This window comes from Mycteria americana, chromosome 4 (genome assembly GCF_035582795.1).
Source record: "Mycteria americana isolate JAX WOST 10 ecotype Jacksonville Zoo and Gardens chromosome 4, USCA_MyAme_1.0, whole genome shotgun sequence".
Classification (NCBI taxonomy): Eukaryota; Metazoa; Chordata; class Aves; order Ciconiiformes; family Ciconiidae; genus Mycteria; species Mycteria americana.
In genome coordinates, this window is record NC_134368.1 from 8289250 (window position 1) to 8307370 (window position 18121).

Sequence of the window (18121 nt, forward strand, 5' to 3'; positions counted from 1 at the left end):
GCCTCTGGACAGTAGTTCAGAAAGTAGAGTGCATTATTACAGCGCAGGGAAACATTACAAACTAATGGAGTTTCTTTACCCATAAATTAAATATAATGAGCCAATTCCATCCCTAATATAAACCCCTGAATGCTAGGATTAATTTGATCATGTGTTTATTCATTGAGGAATCTAGGCAATAAGAAAAAAAGAGGGTAATGCCAAAGTTGGTGTCAATAACATGTTGGTGGTACAGAATACTTTCTAGAGATTGTCCACAACGGTTTACTTTTGAGAAATTATTACCCCAACCACTCTGCCAAGACTGAGCAGAGCACAGATTACATGCTACAGATGCATAAATTAGACTAAAGGCTAGTAAAATTTATGTACCTGGGGTGCTATTCTTACACCTACTAAGATTGTTGACTTCAGTGACAGCACAGGAAATGCTCATGCTTTTATGAGGATGTACTTTGTGTCCTAGTCACAAACTGGCCTTGTGCTACTGTTCCAGGTGGCTCCTGTTCTCTCACCACTTAACTGTCCCCCTTTCAGCTAGCTGCTACAGCCCTCAGCCCTGTGCTGGACAAGAGATCTGCAGTATGCTAAATTAACCCTGTGCTGATTACCACGATGTTTTACACAAGTTGCATTGAGAAGGCATCAGACATTTCCCATTCAGTTTATAACTTGTCAACATACAGATCATGTACAGGACTTTGTAAACACAGAAAGCAACTGTTTTTCAAATCCGACGGCTAATGACTTTCCCATCTGTTGGCTGGGAGTCAAGGGCAGTTTGAACAGCGCTTAGCACAACGTGTAGAGAGCACAAACACCACCCAGAAACTGTTCCTGGTAATTTATCAAACAGTTTATCCAGATATACAGCTGTTTCAGAAACCCACATTCGCAGCATGTTTGATTATATCGCTTGTAGCTTTCTCTGTATACAAAAGTCTACCAGTCTAAGTCTTAAGGAAATTTAAAGGAATGAGTACTCAAGGACTGTACATAGTTTTCACATCTCCCAGTTACCACTGAACTGTGGTTTATTTGTGAAACTCCCACAGCAAGTTCTTGTAACTGACAGGTGATAAAAACTGTGGATTATCAAATATTGAGCAAAAGATTGCTCAAGTCAAGGAAAATGTCACAAGAGTTCAAGCCTACAAAACACACCCCATGCTTGCATCCATCTAGAAAACATGTACTTAATGATAAAAAGCTTGAGAAGTACCACTGATGACTTCCTGAGCTCATAAAATTTGTTGCAAGATGGAGTGAACTGACAAAGTTCAACGTCATTGCAGGAAGCCAGAATCATTCACTGGCTTGGAGGTTACTGTAAATCCATAACCAAGATCCAGATGACCTGTTGGTGAAGTTTTCTTTGCTTCTCTATCTATAAATACAACATTTTGTGAACTGTCTGCTATGCATTTTCTCCTCAACTCTTTCTTCCCAAAGCATCAGACATCCTACAAGACATTTCAATTCTGTAACTCTGTGTGAAACACCCATCTCCCAAAAACCAAGCAACAGGCCCAGAAACATTTGGTTTATTTTTGAAAGATATTGTACTATTTTTCCTAATGAGATTAACTTTTGCAATAAAGGAAACAGGAAACGGGTGAGCAAAGGGGTCAGAAAGGTAAAAGTTGTGCATATTTGTTTCTAGTCAATGTTGTGAAACTCTTCCCCATCCCCTCCAAACTACCGCAAATCAACTCTCAACAAATTACATAACAGTGCTTGTTTTGAACTGGAAAGATCTCTTTCAGATGAGCGGAGAAAGATACCAGAAGGTGTAAAACTAACCAAGACAAACAGAAACAGAGTGATATATGTCTAAGCAACCACAATCAAAGCTCTCACGCAATGTGCATGAAGCTAATGCTTAAGTGGCAGAGGCAAAAGAATGCAAAGACAGCTTCCATTTCATGCAGGGCTTTTGAGTATACACTAGAAAAATTAGGGAATGTGCTAATAAAAGGGGTCTTTTAGATCAGTCTTATAAAAGACAGATTATATTCAGAAAGTAGATATGCAAATCTCAAGTTCAGAGCAATGAGTCGTGAGTGAAAAGGAGAAAAATACAAACAAAAAAAGCAAACAAAAATTCCCAAGGAATCACTTTACAAGAAAAAACAGAAGCAAAATAAAAATATTCCAATGTGCAAAAGAAGAGTGAGTTCAGAATAAAACTTAGTTGTTTGCATATTTTATTCCAAAAGTTCCAGCTATCTCCACCCATGCACTAATGTGCTTTCCAGGTAAAATATATCTGCACAACAATACCCCTAATAGACTTCATGGAGCCAGCTGAACTCCTTCCCTGTCATAGGCACCACTAAAATCAGAAATCTAGATGTGTAACATATGGCCAGAAACTGGATTTTTCTGCTTTTTTGTGCCCAGGCAGATTAAGAGAAATAAAACAGAATAGTAGATATTTTGACTTTCTATTTAAGCTAAATTATATTTATTTTTAAATAAGCTCTTTGGATTCTTTCAGGGGCTAGTGTCATCGAATAGGCTAAAACAATGTTAGGAGAGCATTAACCACAACATGACCCCCCCCAGAAAGACACTACAGAAATGACCATTTGCTGGTCCAGCCACATTGACTAGACTCATTGCCAGAACAAGCTGCAGTAGCCTGACAACTTGTCTCAGTAAAACCCCCACACAATGATTCTCCCTCACAGTAAAACTTTGAATTCAAGTGAACTATTTTTCACCATCAGTTATAAAAGGGGAAATATTCCTTTGCCCTTCCAGTCTTCCAAATGTGGGTTGGTTATCATAGTATCTCAAAAGAAAATACTATGAACTCAAAATCAGAGAAGGCCAATAAACTCACTGGGTTGTTTCCTTCCCAATATATTTTGAAGTAGATAAAGGTATTTGGTTACACCTGTCCTTTTATCTGTAAGGGCAGTAGATGTAAGGGCAGCCTCAAAGCGAGGATCAAGGCCAACTTCCTCCAACATCTGTATTATTTGCGTATTTACATGTACATTCATACATTTTTATGCATGTTTATATATTGCTAAACCATCCTCAGAACTTACTGTGAAAGAGCCCATCTAGTGCACTCAGGAAATTAAATTCAGTATTTTAAGATGTTCTCATTCTTACCTGCTCTCTCCTTGCTGGGTTTACATCCACAACTGCTTGCCTTTGCAGGAATGCCACTGGGAAGATCAGGGAGCCCAGCTCTAATCCAGGCTGCCTACAAGGACAACGGGTACATCTGCACCGGCATCCTACAGTGCCCTGTGTGAGCACGATTATACCAGGTATCACCCCCTGCACAAAATCCTGTCCTCCAACACTATCCAGTCCACCTGCACGCTCCTCCAACCACCCTCTGCACCCCTCTGAACCACAGCTGTGGTGTCCAAACACAGCTTTAAGCTTGTAGATTTTAAATTATACCCAGGACAAATAAACTAAGATACAGTGTACAAGTTCTTGCTATATTTACTGCCACTTTGGAAATTTCCAGTTGAATAAAATTTTCAGCAAAGAAAACTTCAATAGGCTTGATAAATTTTACTGATAAAATGTGGTATGTTAAAGCATCTTTGTATACCAAACTTTGTTATGTTATACTTTGTTCCTTCTCCATTTCTGATATCCTATAAGAAAGCATCCAAGTCCTTTTGTAACTTTTTTCTTTTGTTCCAAAACTGTGACTAAAAATGAAGAAAAATTGTAAATTTTACAACTTTTCTTACTTGAAATAAGTGTGACAATTGCAACGGATGGATCAGATAGATAGAAATCTAATTTCTGCAGAGCACAGGTGGAAGAGTAGAGATCTAAAACCATAGAATCAGTGCAACAACAGCAGTAGTCTTTTAAAATCTCAGACATGTAATACGAGTTCATGGCAAGCAGCTAAGGTTCATATGACCCATTAGTCTTTGATTTTATTTTTCTAGGCTTTTGAAGAGCTTCAATTCATCGCTGCCTCCACAGCCAGTTTTTGTTGTTGTTGCTGGGGGCTTTTTTTTCAGTAAGAGCGTCCCGTCATGAGCTCTTTGCTGATGTTATTGAAGGGTATTTTTTGTAGATCATTGCATGGAAAAACTCCATTTAATATTTTTAAACCATCCTTGGGAAGAATCTCTTTTGCCCCGAGGACACATCACTGTAGTTAGGAAAAAGATCTCCAGAATTATAGCTGCATCCAGAGTCCCACACACTGCATTCTCCTATGGGGTCCACATTACAGAAACCACAGAACAGCCATTCACTGATATGTTTTTAATTATGTATATTTTTTACTTTACTTTGTGGTTTTCTTGTAGCTTTTACTTCTGTGACATCACTTTTTCTTTTTTACATTAAAAGCCAGGGACAGAAGGGGAAGCAGACCCAATCCTGGGAAGGATTTTTCAGAGTTTGCAACCTTTTTTTGTATATGGTTCCTAATGATGAAACATATTACTCTGCCTCCCTCCCAGACTTTTGTGTTATAGCTCTTTGGACAGTGCATCTGTACACCTCCCAGCACAGCCAGTTCTAATAGCATTAGACACATTAACAAACAGAGTAAATGATGTGTTGTGTTTAGGAACTGATTATTTGATGCCTGAAAAAAAAAGACTTCTGGGACTTTATGTTAAATTTTACTTACATAGTAACCCAGAACAAAAATCCCACTTGTGAACTTTCTATTACTAGATTTTTGCTGTGGAAAAGGAAGAAAACTCAGGATAGGTGGCATAGGAAGTACTTTACACCATCTTTACCCAGAGAGCTGCTCCTGCACTTACTCCTCCTTTTACCTGCCATCTTGCTGAGAAGGGAGTTTGTCAGACACGTTTGATTCACATGTAATAAAAGCCTGAATAGTTGTGGTTGCAAGGAAATGTTAAAAGTCTGTAAATACCAAGTGTGGTTCCCATCACACATAAAAGAAAACAAACTGACCTCTATCTGGAAAATATCTTTCTCACTGTGCTTGAAAAAGGAACACCATGTCACAATGATTCACTGTTACATGCTGATTTCGAGTGAATACATGGAGAGTGCACAAGCAAAACCCTATTATCTACGTACCATAGCACTGAAAAGGTGAGGGGCAGGCTATGCTCTTAAGGCCCATGTACGATGCCCCAGGACCTACAAAGGGCGTTTCAGTCCGTGCGCTGACTGCATGCCTTCCATTACACTTAGTGTGGGGCCCAGCATGTCCCCCAGCTATTTCATCATATCTGCCATTGCTAAGTTCTCCGAGCCAACAAACTCGGGTTTTTTCCTACTCTTTGTGATACAACATGAACTTTCCTTGTTTGGTTTATGTTCCAAGAGACAAATGATGGGGAAAACATTTCTGAAGCTCTTTCATTTGTCAATGACAAATGCAGAGATTTATATGAAACACCAGCAAAATGGAAATATTGACTCTGATCCTTCAGTTCAGATGAAAAGAGCTACCTAGGTGAAAAGTGTAATTATTGTTATGAATCAGCTGCACACACGTCACAGGCATAACAAAGCAATGTTTATTGCCGGTAACCTTTGTAATAATCATAGTTTCCAATGAGGACTCTTTAGTTAACGATCAAACTCTACGGGTGAGATTTCAAGATTTGTCTAAGTAAATTTGGTGCCAGGTCAGATGGAAAATTGCTGAGAAATGGGTGCCTAACTCCCACAGGGCCTTTGAAAAAAGGCTCATCTTGCATTAATTGGAAGTGGGGAGGAAACAGAAATTCAATATAGTATCACAACAAGAGCATGAGAAAGAAAATGGCATATTGAGTAACTTTGAAGGAAAAGTTCTGTGTCACTGAAGGACAAATTATTGCAGAATCTTGTTATTTACTGGCATTGTACTTTACTTCACCACCAGGAGACAGCAGAAATTAAAAAAGATGTCCTACAATGTCTCGGATCCTTCCTTTCAGTTCTCCAGAGCCCTTAGTGGCAAACTCCATTCAACCACAATCCTATCTCCAGCATTATTCAACATCTGTAGAGATTAAACAGGAGAGACAGACAGATACCACAGGGATGGGACCAGGACAGTGGTACATGCTGCTGCTTGAGTTTCTCTCTGCCTCACATCACAGTATCATTGTCTATATTTTTCAATATATACCTGGAGGGAAAACAGCTAAAACTGCTGACTATAGAAATCAGGGTGATGCTGATGAGATACATTTCAAGCAAAACAAATACTTTCCACAGCATCACCTAGTATTTAGGCATCCATCCTCAGGTTGTTAAGTGTCTCTTCAGGCCTTCTGTGCTTCTTGTTCTTCTGGAAGTTCATCTCATAACAGCATAAAAACCACTGATTCGCATCTGAATTGGGATTGAATATTGCACAAGGCCAGATACTGACCCACGTGTAGTGAGGAAAGATTTTTTTACTTCCTCATAAGCTTTCCTGTCACAGCTCTATCCCTGAAACCTGTTTGCTGTTGGTTTTTTTTTAACAGTTGAGACAGCAACAGAAGTCACCACAGGAGCCATATAAGTCTTTCATCCTGTGTACTTGCTCCCTGCACTGCACTGAATAGACTGAATATTGTCTTGACACTCAAAGTCCTCCCTGGGTTTCACTCTAAGTAGCAGTTCCTTCCCTCCCCACTAATGGCTGTCCAAGGACATCTACTCTTCTGTGGAAACACCAGTGAATGGGGGCACCACTTCCCAGGGAGGACTGGAAACTGTTCAGGGACTGTGCACAGCTGTGAACTTACCCCAAGAACTCAAGCAGCAAAGCTTCTGCTAAAGCAACCATATTTCCTCGAGTAGATGAAGGGCTGAGTGAGAGTATTACTGCTCTATCTAGTTTTGAACACTTAGTGGGTCAGATACCACAATGAAAGGATGCCCAAATAAGTAGGCACTGGGGCAGAGTCTTTCATTTGACTCACTTATATTCACTTAATAAATGGGAATAAACAACAGTAGCCATAAGTCCATAGATAAGGGTCTGCACTTAGAGCGTGCTTACTTCTTAGTCAAAAATTCAGCTATGACAATAAGCTACAGGCTCTTTATTCAACTCCAGAGACCATTTGCATTTCTGAGAAGCATAAAGGACCTGATATATAGTGAAAATAAGCCCTGTAGTAGCAATTCAGAGACCACTGTAACATTTTAGGCAGTTTGAACTGCTTTTACTAATTTTCACAAAGTCCATAACAAAATGTATCCTGAGTTCTTGTTCTGCATCCATATGTTACAAAAACATAAATTTATCATAAAAGAAAATTTTTTAATGATTTAGTTTTCTCATCTTGCTGAATTGTTTCATGAGTCTCCAAATTAAATTTGTGGTAGAGCAGTGGGCTAACAAGGATTGTGCCCAGTTTATGTCAGGAAACAGCTGGCTGCAAGACAAAATATTTCATGGGAACCTTTGTAACTCGGTGGGTGCCAACCCTCACAATTATTCCTGACCTTTCTCTTTCACACAGCTCCTCAGCACACGCTAGCAAATGCTGCAGCTTTGCACAAGAAGAGCTGAAAAACCTAATGATGACCAACAGGCTTTTCTGAGTGTTTTTTTCAGTACTTCTTTCATTTCATGATCATTTGTTTCCTCCAGTTTTAAGTTGTTCTTGTTGAACTTCCAGTTTTCCCCCTTAGTAGGAGCCTGCAGTGGAAGTGGTCTGGTGCCAGGGAGTGGAGAGAGATGATGATGTGCAGCACCTTCTTGAAACCAACAGACTGCAATTAAAAGAGAAAATCATTAGTTACTAGAGCCCCGATCCTAGCATTTTAATTAGGGTAGAAAGATTCTTCCATTGCTGAAATTCAAAGAACAAGTAAATATCAATTGTTTTGCCCTGTTGTCCTTTTGTCTTAAGAAAAAGCACTCGGTTAAGTTGAAGGCAGGTGCTAGTCAAAGAAAATTATCCTCCCTTCAACGTTCAGTTTTGACCTAGGTTTTGACTTACAGGTTACAAGAAGGCGGCAGAGGTGCAATGTGATGAAAGGGTGGCAGCACTGCAAAACCAGAGAGCTGGCTTTGCTGTGACAGCTACATGATTTCCATTTTTTTATCCCTGCTGCGATGATGTAATGACACCAAGGTGGAAAATGCTAAGTTTAACCTTGCTCAGAGCATATGAAATCCCAGTGCTCCTGGGCTGCTGCAGCCTATGAGAAGGGGAATGTTACAGGCTTAAAAGGAGACTGTAACCATGCCGGAAACCCCAGGTAGCCTCATTTAGATAAGGGCAAGCTTTCAGCTGGAATATAAACCCTGTGAGTATGAACCTGGAGCATTTGTGAATTACCCTACACATAGTGAATCTGGGACCCTAAAGAGACACACACACCCCCAATATTTCCAGTATGAAAGAGACCTCTGGAAAGATCTCTGGTGTAAGAAGACAAAATTGGTCTGTGAGAAAGCAGTGGAAAAAACAAAGCTGACTAAGATTTTTTTTCAGTAGGAATATCGGGACTCTCAAGAAAACTCAAACCACTGTGTTTTATTTTAGCTGCATCTACTGATACATATTGACTGCAAGGAACAATTTCTAAGCACTTCCCAAAAGTTTAACTGTCTATACATTTATACAGAATATACCAATATTCTGTAGTAAGGAAAGATTAGCAGCTAAGTTTGAAAGACTAGATCAGGGATTTGAGATCCAACATTTGCAACAATCTGACTGGGGCATTTAAAAAAAATCTGTTTGTTTTGCAAATAGTTCTTATTTCTAGAGCCAAAAATGATTGTAAAAGAATTAGATTAGTAACCAGGAGTCCAAACAAGCTTATTCAGCTTATTTTACTGCTTGTGTTGATGACACTCTCTTTTGTCTTCATCCAGTAGTGGGAAGTGCTTTATCATCTTCTGGTTTGGAAAAAGACCCAAGCAGCTAATGTAAAAAAAATATATTCTCCAGTAGCTGCAGCATGATTAATTTTCCACCCCACGAGATCGCTGTGAGTTTGAAAGCACCCTAGAGCTTTATTTGCTACATTATAGTCATCAAGGATCATAAAGCATCTTCTTCCTTCCGCACCGCTAGCACTTCAGAGAGCCAGTATGGTTGAGTGGAATGAGCAAAGGGTTGAAAACCAGGATATTTTTATTATAAACCTAAAACAGCTTGTGACTTGCCTTTGGCCTTGGTTAAATAATGCTGGACTCAGTTCTCTGAAGCAATACAGTCTTCTACTCCAGCTAAAGAAATAACAGACTATAGCCCATATGACACCCAGACATTGATATCTGCATTATAAAATGGGGATAATAATACCAATGGTTTTTCATCAGGCACTTTGGGGTTTATTGGTGAAGAGCAGAAGGTAACAGCAAAAGATTTTACTTAAGGTCTGTAAATCATTTTCAAAAGAGAAATTACTCATTATAGTTATTCCACACCATCCCCCCCAGGTAAACACATGGAGGAAATCCTGCACGTTACATTTCCCTGTTGCCATACAGAGAGTTGACTTGGGGACTTCTCCCTTTTCCACATCATTAGCACAGTCCAATCCCAGCAGTAGTGAATGAAAAAAATGGGGTTTAGGCTGCCCTCCCAACCCCCTGCAACAGTAACCCTGCATACCTTAGAATTATGGTGGCGTCTTAGAAGTACGGTGGTACTCAGAGGTGCCCTTACTAAGCCCCCCAAAACAATGGCAGCCCTGATCACTGTCAAAGTTTATAAGCTTACCCAAAAGGAGTTCAGCTCTTCAATCAATCTGAATTCTTTATCTCCTATGGGGTAAAGGCAGCTGGCCAAATGGAAACACACCCTGGGCCAGACTGTCCCCTAGGACAAAGAGGGACAGGCTGAGGCAGGGTAGGTAGGACCATGCACATTACCTTTACTACTGCCACCACGGAAATAAGCCAGAGAAGAGAGTATGTGTCCAGAAAAAAGTGTGTGGTACTACTCTTGAGCAGCCTCCAAGGATGATCCTTAGAGAAACAGTTCCTACTGGGGAATGTATAAGAGGGGGAACACCAGGGAGACAACGTACAGGGTCTATACACAGAGCTACTGTTTGGTGGATCCTTGCAACTTTCATATGTATTTAGAGAGCTGCACAGTTTGGAGCAAGACAACAGATTTGCTGCCCTCCACCACTGTTGACGCAGCCACACAGAAGCCATCAGAACTATTCACAAAAGCAAAAATTAGACAAGACTTTTCAATATCAACATCACAGTATTGACCTTGGTCAGTTCTGCCCAGAGTTGTGCTAGAAAGAAACAGATATACAAATATATTCAGGACGTGACCTTCAGCATTACTATTAAGAAAATGTGTTTCTCTTTAGCATCTTCTGGTTCTGCATCCATAAATTAATTATACTTTAGACATTCTGTCAGGTGACACCAAAAAAAATTGTACAAATAATTATCTTCATGTTTTTCAGGGTAGTTTTGTTTAAATAAAAAAAAAAAGTATGTCATCTGAAGTTAAGGTTCATCTGCATCTTTTTAAAATGCCATTATACTGAATTTTTCACCATTTATTTTTACTCACATAATTTTTCCCATCCTATCCTTCCAGCTCTTTGCTCCTCCACACAAATGTTCTAGATGCCAGCAGAGATCTCTTTGGCTGCGTGACTTCCAGTGAAAATGCAAAATAAAAACCAGCAGTGTATGGAATATAAAACACGATTTTAGCAGTGAAAATTTCTGAGGTATATTTCTCCCAGTGTACTTTCATATCAAAAGTATTTAATTAGGTTAAATGTAGCATTAATCTTCATTTCACATATTGGATGCATCTTGCTGATGGCCTATAGTTGCGTAGCTCCCTGCTATACAAAGTCATCCCTTCAATTTACTTTTTGTTCACTTGTTCAGTTTCTGAGGTGATGAATTTAACACTTGGTACCATTTTCCTCATGCCTCTTGTTGTTCTCTTAGGGATCTCAATGCAAGCCACAACCTGTGAGTGTTTATGTTCAGTGTCACCCCGGCACCGCCAGCTGAAGACAGCATTGCACCATTTAAATAGATTCATTTTCTTGAGATGGACCTTGCTACTAGTCTCTTTTCCAGCTGGAGAGAATAATCAGGTTGTCTCACCCCGGCCAACAGAGAGTTTAATCCTCAAGCCCTCGATCTTCCATAAATCTGTCTGCAGAGAGCCACTGCTACAAATTCTTTGTCGTTTATGTCATATCTTGTAAAATCTGTTGAGCCTACTTCGAGCATGTGTCTGTTTTGACTTTTCCTGAAGAACAGTCTCTCTCTGGAGGGAAAGTCTGAAGCGTAGCATTTATCTTTCCGTGCATTCAGATAGGCAGTTGTGAAAGTCTCTTTCTCATGGGGATATTTTCCAATGAGTCAGACTTGCTTTCTCTGGATTGACGAGTTCTGACAGCAAAGTATTAATACTATCTTGCAATATTAGTCAACTGGACTCCAACCGAGAGCTGAATAAAAAGACAGACCTTTGTCCTGAAGCGGACTCCCAGGCAAGGCTCCCATTAAAGAAAAACAGGACCTTTTCCTGAGTAATCAAGAGGGACTAAGAAGAGTAGGCAGGATTTCAGATATCTTTGAGTGTGTAGGAACTGGCAATTGGGCCTACAAATTTTCTCCATAAAATAACCCTAAAACTTATTTCTGTTTAAAATATATGACAAGAAACAGCACAAATGCATTCTTTTCGATAATCCTGAGCAGCCAAAAATCAATAATTCATTCCGCTTCATAATCAAAGGCAGTTCACAACAAAAAAAAGCTGGCAAAAAAAAAAAATCTGAAACATCCTTTTCCTTATTTTTATCATTGCAGATAAATGAAACAGCTGAGCTAAAAGCTATAAAAGTAGCATTTCCTTCAGAGTGGAAATTGAAGAGGAAAACACAAGAAATGATCTTAATTGCTCATCCCCATTCATGCTGGATCTTTACCAGGTCCATACTAATGTCTTCTTGTTCTAAATAATTTCTGTCTTTCCTATCAAACTTCTTCCTTTCTGAGAACTTTTAGCTTCTAGTTGCCATATGCACTTCTTCATTTCAGGTTCAATTCTGGTATTTAAATAGGAAAATACAGTGTCCGATTATTCAAAAAAGTAATTCCTAGAATCAAAAAATCTCCATTAAATGTTACAGCCCTTGTTTCTCACTAGAAGAACTGGAGCTTCATTAAAGAGAATCAACACACAAATTCTTTAAATCCAAGAGCAAGGTTATTCTTCCCAAAGGAGAGGGAAAAAAGAGGAAAAAAAGAGAAAGAAGGAGAAAGAGAGAGAAAATTAGCAAACCTGACTGGAACAATCTGGTCACCCCTGAGCTCATTTCATTGAGTCCACCCAAAAAAATAGTCACATCAGTTATACTGTCTTTAGACTTGGCATTGCTACTGTTTTTGGCATTGCAACTAAGAAAATCATGGTTGCAGGTCCCAAGAGTGAGAACTGGAGTTCAAATACTCACCAGCCAGCCAAGAAATATAGACTGCCCCAATGACTGGCTGCAAGAAGCATACTTCAGCGGGAGTACATCAGGGAATGCGACAGGGGGGAGGGCCTGCTGCCATCCAGAATTGCCTTTCTGCCCACTTCAGAGGAGTATGGAGTAGACCCCAAATCCACGGTGTGGATCAGCAGGCAGTGGATATGTTCTTTCCTTGGGGTATTCAGAAAGGAAATGGATGGTTGACCAGAGGGTTACAACAGCTCAGAAAAAGCTGTGGCTTTCAGAGATTCCCAGCCAGAAGTATGATATGGAAGTGATCCTTCCTTTGCACAGTTACCAGCCGACATTCACATCTATCTTACATACTCATACGGTCCCCTTTCCTCCTGCACATGGACACCTCCCAGTCCTGTAATGTTTAACCTTACAGCATTCTTCTCCATTTCTACATAGATTTTCCTTGGGCAACTAAGGCAGAGAGATTAAAGGTTGCAGGGAGGAAGGGGGAGGGAGAATTGTTCAGTACCAAAGCATTGTTATTGGGTCTTCAGAAGCGCCTAGATCCACAAGAAATACAAAGAGCTGGGCGCGGAGGTGCTTTTAAATGCTCCCTGCGTGCCTACTGTATCGTGAAGTGCTTAACATCTTTCCAAAACATGGCTCGGAAATATTTCTGTCAGCTTGGTGAAGTGGAGAGTGTCAGAGCAAGAAATCCCAAGTCTCATACTAGCACTGACCATTAGTTTCCTTCTTTCTTTCCTTTTTTCTCTCTCTCATTTTCTCTCTCTCGATGACCTTAAAATAATGTAGAACCAAGTAAAACAGAACCATATCTTTCGCTGGAAGAGGAGCAAAAGAATGGAAATTGATTCAATATGTTCTGTAACAACTCACAGTTGAGATTCATGGAAGTTGAAATCAGACAAATTCAGACCAAAAATAAAGCTATGCCTTTTTTTTTTTTTTTTCAACAGTGAAGATGATTAATCACTGGCACAGCTTAAAGATGTCTGCAAGATTTTCCATCACTAGCAACTTATAAATCAACATTGGATGGCTTTTAAAAAGAAATGCTTAAGTTCAAGTAAAAATTAATTCAGGGAAGACCTATGACCTCTGCTACATGGGATCAGATGGTCACAGTAGTCTTTTTTAGCTTTACAATCTATTAATTAGATCTTTCTACTCCCTTCTCTGGGATCACCCTTTCAATTCCACTCCTCGGCATCAGAGGTAATTAATTCTTGAGTTCCTGTAGATTTTTCTTCTCAGGCATCCAGACAGGAGGCAGGTCTATTAAAAATACCATTAACCCCTGCAAAGCTCATTTAGCTGCTGCATTTCTCATGTGCAGGACACCTGCTCATCAGATGGCAGCACAACGTCTAGAGGGAAAGCCCAAATCCTAGAGCAGCAACGCAAGCCCTGGAAAATCCTTGTGGGTATTGGGGCATCACCCACATTGTGGAGCACATTTGCAGTGACAATGACAGCCAAATGTGGCCGTAGCCCATTCTCAAGCTCGAATTCATCTTCCACCTATAAATCTGAGAACTATGTATGGTTTTAACTTCAAAGTGCTCTTGAAGAAGCCAGCCTGAGCATGGATGGTAATTTATTCATAGAACCTAGACAAATTAGGCACAGGCCAATCCACCAGTAGGTATGTGAAGTCTGACTCTCCATAAGCACAGTATGGTTATTTTCAAGACATGCTATGAGCAGCCTGACACTAATATGAATAAGAAGCACTTCAGTCCAGTATGCTTGAATGTGATCATCTATTCTTCACTTAAAGAGAGAACATTTGCATAATTCTCACTGGCTGTCCCCAGTAATCACAAATCTATTAACTCTGGAGTTTTGCAAGAGATTAGCTAAGACCTGATTGTCCTTAGCAAAAAGGTTTTTCTTCCAATCAAGTTTTAAATGGCTCAAGAATATTTACCTTGTGTTTTTTTCTCAAGATGCAGTATTTTAGTTTGCAAATACCATCACTCAACATTCCTTGCCATGCCATAAGTATAAATTTGAGACACCTTTTCCATTTGGCTACACCCAGGTACCCCGTTCTCCCTAGAGTGCCTCTACATTTCGTTGCAGAAGTAGCTAAAGGATAGTACAGAAACACCCAAGCCAGCTCTGAACTAACTTCTTCAGAGTCTGTTAGTACCCTAGGGCAGCAGCAGGGACTTCAGCGCACACAGATTTTTTCTGTACCATGACTATAGAGTAAGAACGTATTAGTCACCATTCAGCACATGTCAAGATTTACAAGACTAAACTGATAATTCTACATGCATTAGTCCCTGGGACAGGCAAATGGTTTAAATGATTTGGGGTTTTGGTAAATAAGTCATTTAAAGAGACAGCAGCAATTGCTAGTGTTATCCTTATTTATAGGGATATTTTTTACAAATGATGAATTAATAATACACTTTTTCTTATGACCTCAGAGATGCACCTTTTCACAGTAAGGGAGATTTTATTGGTGACTCAAACCTACAGCAGGTCATGAGGCCAGAAAGTAAATTAAAAGCTTCTCCTTGTATGAAAAATATTAGACACAATATTTTATATAATATTATTGCACTACTGTTGGTTGCTTGGCATCAGAGGGAGATGCTAAGTGCTGCCAGGTCAAAATCCCTCCAGCAGGGCAACATTCATCTCACTTAACTGTATATATCTACAGTGTGAACGCCCATATCAAAGCCAGTCACCTTCAATTTCTTTTATATGACTACAGAATTTAAGACTGAGTTCATCTGCCTTATTTTAGATGTCTACTGTGGGGTGAGATGAATCACAACCTAAAAGTGTCCATTTCTCCCCACTGGCTATAAAAAAGCCATTACAACTGGCTCAGCTGTAGACATCTGCACTGCAAACCTTTCCTGTTGATCAGCCTGTGTGGCTGCTGTCTCCAGCAATTGCCATTTTAATAGGTTGAGAGAACATGTGCCAAAATATCATTATTGAATAGCATTAATAAAATCATGTAGGCAGCTAGTATCAGTCACAGAGCAGATGTTTAAGTGCTGTGAAAATGCCTTGACTTTCTGAAGGATGTAGTTGTAGGTGGCCTAGAAAAAAATGAAGCCATTTTTTATGCAGATACCTATTTCCATGCATCAAAGTATGACAAGCACTGGATAAAACACCGAGCTTGAAAGAATGGCCAATCCTACAGAAGAACTGCAAAGAATTCCCAAATACAATTGTCATATTCACAGAGATGTGGATTGCACACTGGGTACATTTATTGAAAATAAGTCTTTTTTTTTAAACTTGGACTAAATTAAGATTATAAAAGAGATTGCTCCCTTCCCACTGATTTGAATAATTGATTTATCTATTTATTACTAAGCTATTGATTACTGTGAGAATGAGGAATATAAAAAACTTCAAAGCCTTTGAATTTTTGTGCCATATGAGTAGCTTTGAATAGTTTCCTCAGAGTATCTATTTAGTCATTGAAACTGCGGGTTTTTTGCAAAAGTAGGAAACCAAAGAATTTCTTTTTACTGAGCAATTATCTCTTTGCCATGTTTCCTGAAGTCGTATCTACTTCAGTATAACAATCTACCATGACAAACTGTTTTCCCGGCTTATAAAACTACCATTCTTCGAAGCTGATAGCAGCTGTTTTGTAGCTGTCATACCATATAATATGGGTAAGGTCACTCCCTGTAGCAAATTTGTAAGCTAAATTACAGAATTCGATCTGGTGCCAAATTCTAAAAGCAGAGATACCACATTATTGTGAACTGTGGTGTCCAGAGTTTAATGTATTTCTTATTAAAATCAATGGAAAGTTTATTTCAATGAGGGTTGGATCGAGTCCTAATTACATGTCGACAAATGCTTCGCGTATGCCAATTCTGGTGTTAGAACTGCTGTTGATTAGATGTCCTTATAATGTACTCTTCAGTCCTGTGGCCAGTGAAACAATTAATTTCTATTGTCAAAATTAAATTTAATTAAAACTAATTTTACTATTGAACACCAGATAATTCACCCTGATACTTAATTAGATAGCAGTCTCACTTCATTTATCAGCAGTCCTGGCTATCCGGGGAGGTCCCTGTGACTGGAGGTTAGCAAAAGTGAGGCCCATCTACAAGAAGGGCCAGAAAGAGAATCCGGGGAGCTACAGGCCTGTCAGCCTGACCTCGGTGCTGGGGAAGGTTATGGAGCAGATCATCTTGAGTGCTATCATGTGGCACATGCAGGTCAACCAGGTGATCAGACCCACTCAGCATGGGTTTATGAAAGGCAGGTCCGGCTTGACAAACCAGAACTCCTTCTATTGCAAGGTGACCTGCTTAATGGATGAGGGGAAGGCTGTGGATGTTGTCTACCTCGACTTTAGTAAAGCCTTTGACACTGTTTCCCACAGCATTCTCTTGGAGAAACTGGCTGCTCATGGCTTGGACAGGTGTACTCTTCGCTGGGTTAAGAACTGGCTGGATGGCCGGGCCCAAAGAGTGGTGGTGAATGGAGTTAAATCCAGTTGGGAGCCGGTCACAAGTGGTGTCCCCAGGGCTCAGTTTTGGGGCCAATCCTGTTTAATATCTTTATCAATGATCCGGATGAGGGGATGGAGTGCACCCTCAGTAAGTTTGCAGACAACACCAAGTTGTGCGGGAGTGTTGATCTGCTTGAGGGTAGGAAGGCTCTGCAGAGGGACCTGGACAGGCTGGATCGATGGGCTGAGGCCAATTATATGAGGTTCAACAAGGCTAAGGGCTGGGTCACTTGGGTCACAACAACCCCATGCAACGCTACAGGCTTGGGGAAGAGTGGCTGCAAAGCTGCCTGGAGGAAAAGGACCTGGGGGTGCTGGTTGACAGCCGCCTGAATATGAGCCAGCAGTGTGCCCAGGTGGCCAAGAAAGCCAATGGCATCCTGGCTTGTATCAGGAATAGTGTGGCCAGCAGGACTAGCGCAGTGATCATGCCCCTGTACTCGGCACTGGTGAGGCCGCACCTTGAATACTGTGTTCGGTTTTGGGCCCCTCACTACCAGAGAGACATTGAGGTGCTGGAGAGTGTCCAGAGAAAGGCTGGTGAAAGGTCTGGAGAACAAGTCTTATGAGGAGCAGTTGAGGGAACTGGGCTTGTTTAGTCAGGAGAAGCAGAGGCTGAGGGGAGACCTTATCGCTCTCTACAGCTACCTGAAAGGAGGTTGTAGTGAGGTGGGTGTTGGTCTCTTCTCCCAAATAGCAAGTGATAAGACAAGAGGAAATGGCCTTAAGTTGTGCCAGAGGAGGTTTAGATTGGATATTAGGAAAAATTTCTTCACTGAAAGGGTTGTCAGGCATTGGAACAGGCTGCCCAGGGAAGTGGTTGTGTCACCATCCCTGGAGGTATTTAAAAGACATGTAGATGTGGTGCTTAGGGACATGGTTTAGTGGTGGACTTGGCAGTGCCAGGTTAATGGTTGGACTTGATGATCTTAAAGGTCTTTTCCAACCTAAACAATTCTATGGTTCTATGATTCCAGTTCTACCAGCACAATTTTCCACATGTTGTAAGAGTGTAAAATTACTGGAACAATTTTTACACTAACTGCACAATGACCAGTGTCTATCAAATTGCTTTGCAGATACAGCAAGACTATAGCAATCCTGATTACAGTTCTCTTGATTCAAGAACAAGATACACTGCCTTTTTCTACATCATATTTCTTCCCTTGTCAATAATAGCAAAGGTTCTTGAAAATCTTGGACTGGACTACAGGTACATGG

At 40.3% G+C, this 18121-nt stretch overlaps 1 long non-coding RNA gene across 1 annotated transcript in view; it reads right to left on the minus strand.

Moving 5' to 3' along the window:
- Positions 1 to 6193: 6193 nt before the first annotated feature.
- The window catches only part of LOC142408872 (uncharacterized), a 65833-nt gene continuing 53905 nt past the window's right edge, over positions 6194 to 18121 (minus strand). The window contains exon 8 of the long non-coding RNA XR_012775450.1: positions 6194 to 7686. This is a non-coding gene — a long non-coding RNA (uncharacterized LOC142408872). The remainder of the gene's footprint in view (positions 7687 to 18121) is intronic.